The 10333-nt window shown below is 40.7% G+C and overlaps 1 long non-coding RNA gene across 1 annotated transcript in view; it reads left to right on the top strand.

Moving 5' to 3' along the window:
• The first annotated feature begins 7196 nt into the window (after nt 1-7196).
• Nucleotides 7197-10333, top strand: part of LOC311599465 — a 42326-nt gene continuing 39189 nt past the window's right edge. The window contains exons 1-2 of the long non-coding RNA XR_014779903.1: nt 7197-7259; nt 9870-10139. This is a non-coding gene — a long non-coding RNA (uncharacterized lncRNA). The remainder of the gene's footprint in view (nt 7260-9869; nt 10140-10333) is intronic.

Below are 10333 nucleotides of genomic sequence, written 5' to 3'. Positions count from 1 at the left end.
GTGTTAGGTTTCTTCCTCTTTGTAGGGTTCGGATCACTCTTTCCCTGGTGTGATCTGTTTTTATGAATTCTTGTGCCTGATTTTCATGCTATGATTTTAATACATCCAGGGGTCCATGTAGAAATAGATACATTTATAGTATGACACTTTTAACTTTTAGGAACAAGTTATTTGTCAAGTCTATGCATCATGGGTGATGCTGGACAGGCGTTGTGTATCTGTGAAAATGCCTCTGTATTGTCAAAATGCTGATTGTAAAATAGTTCTCCCTGCACGGTTGAGGCCCCATGAGATTTCTCTTTATTTAACGTGTCTATTAGTGTGGCCCTTGTTCAGGTCTTGTTTATAACAATAATTAAAGAAATATGAGATCATGAATTTGAAAGAAAAAAAGGGGAGAAAATACAAGGGAAAGGTTGAGGGAAGAAAGGAAAGAGAAAATGATATAATTATATTTAAATTCAAAACTAAGAAATGGAGTCATCTAGTGAAAGACACTGCACTGTTCTGTCCAGTATAAAGAACTAACAATAGGGTAAAGCTTGATATCAACATGTGACAAAACAGAATTAAACCTATTATCAGAGTAAAGGGCAAACATCCTGACTCTAGCAGCACCTACAGACTAGATATGGCCACTTACGCCCAGTATGGCAAGCACAACAGTAAGTACTGGTGAAATCAGAGAAAAGAAGTTTAATCAATGTGCATCCTGGAAAGAGAAAGCAATAAAGAGAACTAAGTGGCATCAAGTCCGTTTGAGTTATAAACATTAGCAATAAGTTTAAGAGGAGGATTTGGGGCAATGAGCAAGAGATTAAAAATAATAATTCAGTCCTTGTCAAGTATGCTTGCTGTCTCAGTTCTGGTTTTGAGAGCTGATCAACCAGCAGTCATTACTGCTGGAGAAGAGAAATTGACTTTAATCATTCAAAGTGCAGCCTCTCTTCCTGGACAATTGTCCTTGGCTAGGTGTGGTCTGTTCTGTGTTGTGCTACTGCTCCTGAAATGGAAGTGGCTGCAAGTTAAGGATTGTGACTGTAGAACTTTGGGGTGCTTTATATGTGTGTTGGGGGATAGCGGTTCTGGAGGAAGACATTGTAGAGTTGACAGTATGATGTCTTGGTTACTCTCATCATTTTATCTTCTACCACAAAAAGAAAGGATATAGGCTAAGTATCAACAGTTTCCGGGTGGATATTTCTTCAATGATTAATACTCATATGTGCGGGGGGGTAAGCAGGTGACTGCAAAGTAAAGTAAACAAATACGAATTCATGGTTTAGATGCAAACTTTACTCTGCTTTTTGTTATCTTATGGGCCCAACTGAGGAGTCAGTGCTTTGTAGCAAATTAGTTTATAAGTGCTTATTATGTGTATATGAGAAAATGAGTGGCCTCTCGAAAATCAACTTTACATGATTGTTAGGCTTATTAATTTCGAGGAAGCAGAAAACTAGAGGATCTGATTATGTCCTTCTGGAATGTTCTAAAGTTGAAAAAACAAACAAACAAACAAAAAAATACCCCTGTATTGTGGTCATCTCTTCACGCACAGGGATTCATCTTTAATAGAGCGATCAGAGGAAGTCCATAACTTCTATTTCTTTCCCCGCCACTGGTCACACAACTAACGGTCATGGTAGGCAAATTTTAACCAATAGTTTGGAAGCCAATATGCCAGGCTCCTCTGTCTTCATTCCCCGCTAGTTTGACCTCTATGGCAACCTGGATTGCTTTCTATGTCTTTCTTCACACACAGTAGCAGAGACATTCCCACTGAATTCAAGCTGACCACATTTGTACTCCCCATTTTCTGTATTTGCTCACATATGAATTCTTCTGCTAATTGATGCAGATTTCGATTCCAAGGAGGTCTTTGTTAGTATGTCTGAACAAAAAGACTTGGCTTATGTCTGTCCAGAAATAACATTTGCTCTCGTTAAACTCAAACTTAAGGTTCATCAACGATTTCACGGCCCCCATATTCTGCTGTAGCTGAAAGGCTATGTCAAAAGGAAAAGTACTTCCTAATATAGTTACAAGTTTGGAGACACATGTCTTGAGCTTAAAGCATTACAGCTTAGGCATCTCCATTGACTTGGAAGCTGACTTAGGAAATGTACACTTCATGTACACTGTAACACTTTGCTTCTGAGAAAGGAGGCTGTTCACCTTTTCCCTGGGATAGAACAGGTGAAAGCTAGTGTTTAGATGTTTCTTGGACTCTGACCCAGGCACCACTTTGCTCGGCAACTTCTTTTTGGTATTCTTTAGTTTTAATAAACTGTAGCTGCAAGTCTATGAACTTTCACTGCGTTGTGAGTCCTGTGAATTTGGAACTCTAAGGGTGCCATGAGAGAATGCTGAACTTGTAATTGGCACCAGAAGCAAAGTCAGTCTTGCAGACTGTGTACACTCAAACTTCTACAATAAAGGAGGAAACCAGGAGATGGTGACCTTTATAAAGGTCACGCAGCAAATTAATGGCAAAGCCACAATGAGAAACGGGGCTTGTCTTCTCCATGTTTAAAGGTTTCTTCCTGCGTCTGTGGCTCTTCGTTCTGCTTCCCAACATTTGCCCAGCGGATCCCACTGAGTGCCCAGAGCCCAGTCCACATTAACTTACTTTAGCCTCACAAAGTCCATATACAATTTGTGCAAGGATTATCCTCCTTTTATAATGACAAAACTGAGGCCGGAAAAACTTAAGTCAACTTTCCTGGGTATGGGTTTAAAATGACGGAGCAAAGATCCATATTCAGGGGTTTGATTCAACATGAAGTCTTCTATAATTCACCAATTGTATTATTTTCAATTATAATAGTTCACTCTTGAAGTGGGTCAATTTAATTTCTTTCACTTCACAGGGTTGTTCATATAGATAATGTGACAAACAGTTACATTATTAGGTCTTTTGTACACGACAAAGTCTTTATAAAGAGGTTATATTAATCAGCAAAGAAGAGATTTCAAGTATAGGTGAAAAGCATTATAGGTCTTCCACATGACTGAGATCACAGGTTTTCTTCATTTGTTTTGTGTTGTTTCCTCATCTTTCTGCTCCTCTTTTGTATCTCATCTTCACCTGTCCTGCTTTGTCTTAGTCTCATTCCTCATTTCCATCATCACTTTCAATATTACTCAAATTGATTAGACTAATCTATATGTCCTGTATTTCCTAAGAACTGAGTTAAGGCCCAGTTTCTGTGAATGGACAGTTGGTTGGGATTTTCTTACATAGAACTTATTATGTGTTCTTTATAAGCATGACACGTTGTACAGAAAGCATGGATATTTTGGCTAAGGATATTTGGAATACTAAGTCTGGAAATAAGAAAACAATGAAAAAAGTCAGTACAAATATAATTTTGGTAAGTATCATTTATCATTGACTTCAATCTGAAATCAAAGGGTAGATTTGACTACAGAATTCTTTATATTGTTTAAATTTTCTATATGAAACCTCTCTTTTGCTTGAAAATACTTATTTTCCTTTTTAAAAGTCTTGATTATGTGTTAGACATAAAGAGATTGACATTTAATGGGGTTGGGGGAAGAACACATTTCCTTGCTACTCATTTGCTTTATCTAGAAATAGCAGGATTCTTAGGGATGAATAAGACATAAGCAATAGGGAATGTATAATGATGTGGTTTTTACTTGTTATATTTTTATTTCATTGCAAAGTCACATTCATCTGACACCAAGAAGAAAGTACAATAAGAGTAAGGTTCCTTCTAGTTTGTTTCTGCTTTAGGAATGAAAAAATTAAGCATTAGAGTTCATGCTTTCTCACATCATAAATCTATTTGGTACTTCAAAATTCAAATGCAGTTCTTTCCTTCTGACACAATGTCCCAGTGTTTCAGTAAGATCCTCAGTGGGCATGCTGTTCTTCAAATGTATTTTTTCTTAAATCCAGACTCCTTGACTATACTATCCTTGGATAGATGTGAGTTTGAGGAGTCAGATGACTTTCTGAAATACAATGTATGATATATTGTGTATATACTCACTCCCAAAATGCACTCATAAGATAATCTACCATATATATATATATATATATATATATATATATATATATATATATATATATATTACTACTACTACTACTACTACTACTACTACTACTACTACTAATAATAATAATAATAATAATAATAGCGGTCTGAATCTTCTACCTTAAGAGGAAGTGTGCCTGTGGCCTTTTCTAGTTGGCCAGGTATTGATTGCTATGGGCCATTAGTTTGGATAGTTGCTGTTTCACTGTTAATCTTTGTTGTCAACTTGATGAACACTAGGGTCATTTAAGAGATGGGCTTCTGGGCATACTGCTCAGAGATTATCATGGCTAGGTTAATAGAGGTGGGTAGACCAATCCACTGTAGGTGGCACCATCTCCTGGGCTTGGATCTGGGACTGTAGAAAGAAAGAGCTAGCTAAGCACAGGCATCAACCACTCTGCTTCTGGACTGCGGAAGACCAGCTGCTTAGGTCCCTGTCATAATGGACTGTGCCCTTGATCTGAGCAGCAGAATAATTCTTCACTTTTTTAAAAAAATTACTTTTCTTTTTTAATATATTTTATTAATTTATTCGTATTACATCTCAATTGTTTTCCCATCCCTTGTATCCTCGCATTCCTCCCTCCCTCTGATTTTCCCCTTACTCCCTTCCCCTATGACTGTGAATGAGGGGGACTTCTTCCCCCTGTGTATGCTCATAGGTATAAAGTCTCTTCCTGGTAGCCTGCTATCCTTCCTTTGAGTGCCACCAGACCTCCCCATCCAGGGGATGTGGTCAAATATGGGGCAAATGGATTGAACTAGAAATGATCATAATGAGTGCGTTAACTCAGAAGCAAAAAGAGTCAAATGGTGTATACTCACTTATATCTGGACACTAGCCCAAGGGGCATGTCCCATGAAAGTCTTCACTTACCAGGAAAGTGGGAGAGAGGGGAGGACTCTAAATTCACTTTTCATCATGCTCTTCTCCCCATCCCTCCTAACCTCTCAGTCCCACCCTCCCTCCTTCTCCCCCCACCCTATCCCTCAAAAAAGGGAGACCCCTCCTTCCCATCCATCCCAGCTCATTTAGTCACATCTGGACTGGGTGTGTCCTCTTCCCCTGTGGCCTGGCAGGGCAGTCCTTCAGGTTGAAGTGATCAAAAAACAGCTAACTGAGTCCATGTCAGAGACAGTACCTGCTCCCCTTACTAGGGGATCCACATGAAATCTGAGCTGCCCATTAGCCCTGTGAAGCGGGGGACTAGGTCCTGTCAAATTGGTGCTTCAGTCTCCATGAGACCTTTTGGCTCTGGTTAGTTGGCTCTGATGGTCTTCTTATGAAGCTCCTGTCACTTCCAGGTTCTTTTCTCCTTCCCCCAACTTTTGCACAAGACTCCCTATGCACTGCCCAATGTTTGGCTGTGAGTCTCGGCATCTGTTTCGATCTGCTGCTGTGTAGAGCTACTCAGAGGAAAACTCTGCTAGGTTCCTGTCTGCAAGCCTAGTGTCAGGGGTTGGGCTTCTCCCATGGGGTAGGCCTTAGTTTGAGCCAGGCATTGGTTGGACATTCCCTCAATCTCCGCTCTATCTGCTGTACGTTATCCCTGCACATCTTGTAGGCAGGGTAAGTTTTGCTTTGAAGTTTTTGTGAGTGGGTTGGTGTTCCCCTCCCTCTACTAGGAGTCTCGTCTTGTTAGGGAGTTCCCTCTTCAGACTCTACAGCTCCTGCTACTAGGAGTATTTGCTAGAACCCCCCTCATGTCCTCTCAGGAGCCTACTCTGACTTAGGTCTTCCCTCTCCCCACTCGCACTTCCTCTTTTCTCTACAGGTTTTTTGGCTTACTGCTCCCGTTCTCCCCGGGCCTGATCTCTACCCTCATGCCTCTCTGGATTCCCTCTCCTACCTTGTTCCCTCTCTTCCACCATTACCTCTGTCTATTCTATTTCCCATTCTGAGTGGGATTTAAGTAAGATCCTCCCTTGGATCCTCCTTTTTAACTTATATTCTTTGGGTGTATGATCGTAGTATATTTATCCTGAACCATATGGCTAATATCCACTTATATGTGAGTACATACCATGTGTTTCTTTCTAGTTCTGGGTTATCTCAGTTGAGATGATATTTTCTAGTTCTATCCATTTGTCTGCAAATTTCATAATTTCTTTATTTTTGATAGCTGAGTAGTCTTCCATTATGTAGATGTACCACAGTTTCTTTGTCTATTCTTCAGTTGAGGGACAACTAGGTTGTTTGCTGATCCTGGCGTGTGTGTGTGTGTGTGTGTGTGTGTGTGTGTGTGTGTGTGTGTGTGTATCCCTTTGTCAGATACAGGGTTGGTGAAGATCATTTCCCAATCTGTAGACTGTCATTTTGTTTTATTGATAGTGTCCCTGGCTTTACAGAGACTTTTCAGTATCAAAGGGTCTCATTCTTTAATTGTTCATCTTAGAGCCTGAGCTGTTCTGTTCAGAAATTTGTCTCCTGTGCCAATGAGTTCAAGGCTCTTCCCCACTTTCTCTTCTAATAAAAGAGAAGTTCTTCACTCTTAAATTGCTTTTGTTGGATATTACATTTCAGGCACTGGAAGGGAAACCAAAGCAGCTGTGCTCAGGACTAGAGAGGATTCGAAGTCCATAGCTTAGTGTTTTCTCCACACTGCCTAAATCTCTGTCTCATTCTTCAGTGGCCAGTCTGACCCTCTTCTCAACCATTCCTTTCCACCAAAATTTCCTGTCATAACAGCCAGAGAATGTTGTTTCTCTGCACACTTCATTTTACGAGTGAGCTGTTGAGTTTTGGCCTTCACCTGTGAACACTGCCCACCCCTGCTTCTTTACTGAGCATTCCCATGCTTAGCTCAGAGATTTCTGCTCTTCCTTGCTACTTATCCCAGGTCAACTTGAAAGTCTAAGGGTGTTGCTGGGACCCAGGCCCAGGACCCTTGGGGCAGTGGTGAGCTGACACAGACTCAACCACACAGACTCTGGGAGTCAGGCAAGAGGCAAAAGCAGACTAATTTATTGCGGAAATAGGACATTCCTTTATTCCCGCTGCTCCCCTGCCCCCGCCCCCAGTGTCCCATTGGCTCCCAAACTTTGAGCTGCTGCTGTGACTCCTCCTCCTTGGTTCCTATCTTGAGGTCACTAGTCTCTGGGCAGTCAGACTCTGGGCATGCCTGGGCATGGCCAGGCAGGTCTCAGGCCGACTTTCCATGAAAGGCTCTCTTCTATGCATGTGTGTGCCAGGTAGGCCTTATTCCTGCTCAGGGCAGATCTCTTGCCTCCTATATAAGGGGACAATCCTTTTACAATTTAACCTTTAATTTTTCTATCTTATTAACTCAAGTAAATAAGTAACTACAGTACTAGCTGTGTCCTTCTCATTACTCCATCACGGTGTATTACCAGAAAGCATCAAACTGCTAGTATTTTTAGAGTTGGTCAAAAGATGGCAAAAAATGACTAACTTTTGAGTGTGACATCTGGGCTGCCACAAATAAAGATTGTAGTTACATTGTAATATGACTGAGAAGGAAATCTGAAGTGGATTCTATGATATAGATAATGTTTTGGCATTGGGTGGGTAAGTCCTTGAGAATATAGTTGTAAAAATCTTTTATCCTTAATGTTGTAATATTTATGTATTTAATGTCTTTTGAAAATATTTTGACCTCACTTCTCCATTTTTAGTTATTTAAGAGCCCTTTGAGGTTTTAAATTTGATTTCCCTGGTTAATGGTGCAGTCAGTATCCTTTCTTTCTAACATTTTAACCATTTGAATTCCTCAAAGCCAGTTTGTACTCTGTGTGCTATGGTCCATGATAGAATCTTCTTTAAAACTGTGGGAGGAAGGGCACTAAGGAGTTTGGGAGATTGCATGATAGGGGATTGTGGGAATACAAGGAGTCACCCAGGGTGGGAGGTCATTGCCTTGTCCCATTCCCATGCCATCTCTGTAGACTGATTAATGATGCATTTCTCTCTTATTCCAAGCCTGACAATTGTCAGGGGCCTGACCCCTTGTGCTCCTGGATGATTTATTTAAAGCATGACTTTTCTTTATCAATCATCAGAGCCAGAAGGTCAAAGAGATTGCAGGCCTAGACCCTGACCCCTTTCCAGAGGGAGCAGCACCTTGGGCAGAATATTGAGTATGACGATAACCTCATCTTGCTTAAATTATTAACACAAATATCAAAATGGAATTAGTGTTCTTTTATTCCTCTGTACAGATGCACTTGGTTTCTTTCATCTTCCCTTCCTGTCTAGCACTGCCAGCACTGGCCTGTCTTAAACTTCTTAGATTAAGCTTGCTAATTCTAAGTCTCCATTTTTTTCTTTCTCTTATACAAGTTTTTCTACTTCTCCAAGTCTCTCCCTATTTATTTATTTATTTATTTATTTATTTATTTATTTATTTATTTATTTTGTACCACACCATCCCCATGAGGTGTTCAAGCCATTTTAACATAATACTTACATCACACTGAAGTCATTCACAGTGAGATTGACATTCCTAGTTCCCTTCTTGTTCAGAATTTTATTCACATCAACCCTCTACCCACTTACATCTTACCTCTCATGTCTGTTCTCCTGTGGTTCATCCTTGATTTCCCAATCCTATTTGCACAAGGAGTTTCTATATGTCATAGATAGTTTCCCTGATTTTGATGAAAAGGAGCTTATAAGAAAAAAGAATATATAAAGCAGACTGAATATGAGATGTCTCCATCTTGTATTTACTGTCTTCCAAGCCCTGCTAACCATTCCTGATATGAGTTTCTCTTCCCATCCTCTATTTTGTACTGTTTAACCTCCCAATTAGAGTTTATTTCTAATGTAAATCAATTATCTGAAGTAACTTTTTGACTTCTCTATTCATCTAAATCCGTGAAGCCATTTTTTTGGAGACAACTCTTCCTTAATATGAACTTCTCAGCCTTTCTTACATACTTATTACTGTTGTTTTTAATAATAATTTATTTTCTTCAATAAACCATCTTTATTTTTCCTTAAATCTTTCAGTGCTACAAATGTATCTCCCCAAGAAGCCTGGATCAGACAAACTGTTAGGAAATCTAATATTATATATTTATCTAGAATGAATATCTGCATTCAATTATATATATCCCCTTCTTTTAAGATAATTTATGTCTCTACTTTTATATTTCACTGGAACTCCACTACTCAGCTAGTAAAAACAAAGTTATCATGCAATTTTTAGGCAAATATATGGAACTAGAAAAAGTCATCCTGAGTGAGGTAACATAAACCCAGAAAGACATACCTGATATATGCTCACTTATAAGAGGATATTAGCCATAATGTACAGGATAACTATGCTACAATCCATAGACCCAAAGAAGTCAAGGAGGGCCCAAGGGAGGATGCTTGAGTCTCACTCAGAAGAGGAAATAAAGCAGTCCTCTGAAGTAGACGGAGGGAGGGAACTGGGTGTGAGAGGCGGTGGGGAGGGTAATGGGGTGGAGATCAGGTGTGGAGAGAGGGGAGAGGACTGGGAGAGAGAATAATTGGTGAGGGGGCATCTTTGGAAGAGGGGAGGATCCTGAGAGGCTATGGGGGTAGCCTTGGCTGAGACTCCTAGCAGCAGGGGGTAAAGAGCCTGAAGTCACTGACTCCTGTAGCCAGATGGGACTTCCAATGGTGGGAAGGGGACACCAACCCACCCATAAAAACCTTCGACCTAAAATTTGTCTTGTCTAAAAGAAGTGTAGGAATTAAGCTGGGGCAAATATTGAGGGAATGGCAAATCAATGACTGGCCCAACTTGAGACCCACTTCATGAGAGAGAGTCAACCCCTGACACTATTAATGATGCTCTGCTTTGCTTGCAGATAGGTGCCTAGCATAACTGTCTTCTGAGAGGTGTCATCCAGCAGCTGATGGAAACGGATGCAGAGGCCCACAGCCAAACAACAGGAGGAGCTTGGGTAGTTTTGTGGAAGAGTGGGAGGAAGGATAAAGGGATCTGGAGAGGTCAAGGATACCAAACAACACAAAAAGACCTCCAGAGTAAACTAACATGGGTCCATGGGGACACCATCAACCAAAGAGCAAGCATGAACTGGACCTAGACCTCCTACACATGTGTAACAGATGAGCAGGTTGGTCAACATGTGGGTCACGTAACAATGGGAGTAGGGACTGTCTCTGACTCTGTTGTCTGCCTTTGGATCCCTTTCCCCTAGCTGGGCTGTCTTGCCTGGCCTCAGTGGGAAAGGATGCACTTAACCCTACTGTGACTTGATGTGCCAGGGTGGAGAGAGGGGAATTGTGGGAGGGCTGTATGAGGGTAGGA

The sequence above is a fragment of the Acomys minous genome, assembly GCF_964271855.1.
Source record: "Acomys minous genome assembly, chromosome: 6".
Classification (NCBI taxonomy): Eukaryota; Metazoa; Chordata; class Mammalia; order Rodentia; family Muridae; genus Acomys; species Acomys minous.
The sequence above is the reverse complement of the archived record's forward strand: the minus strand, read 5'-3'. Positions and strand labels throughout refer to the sequence as shown.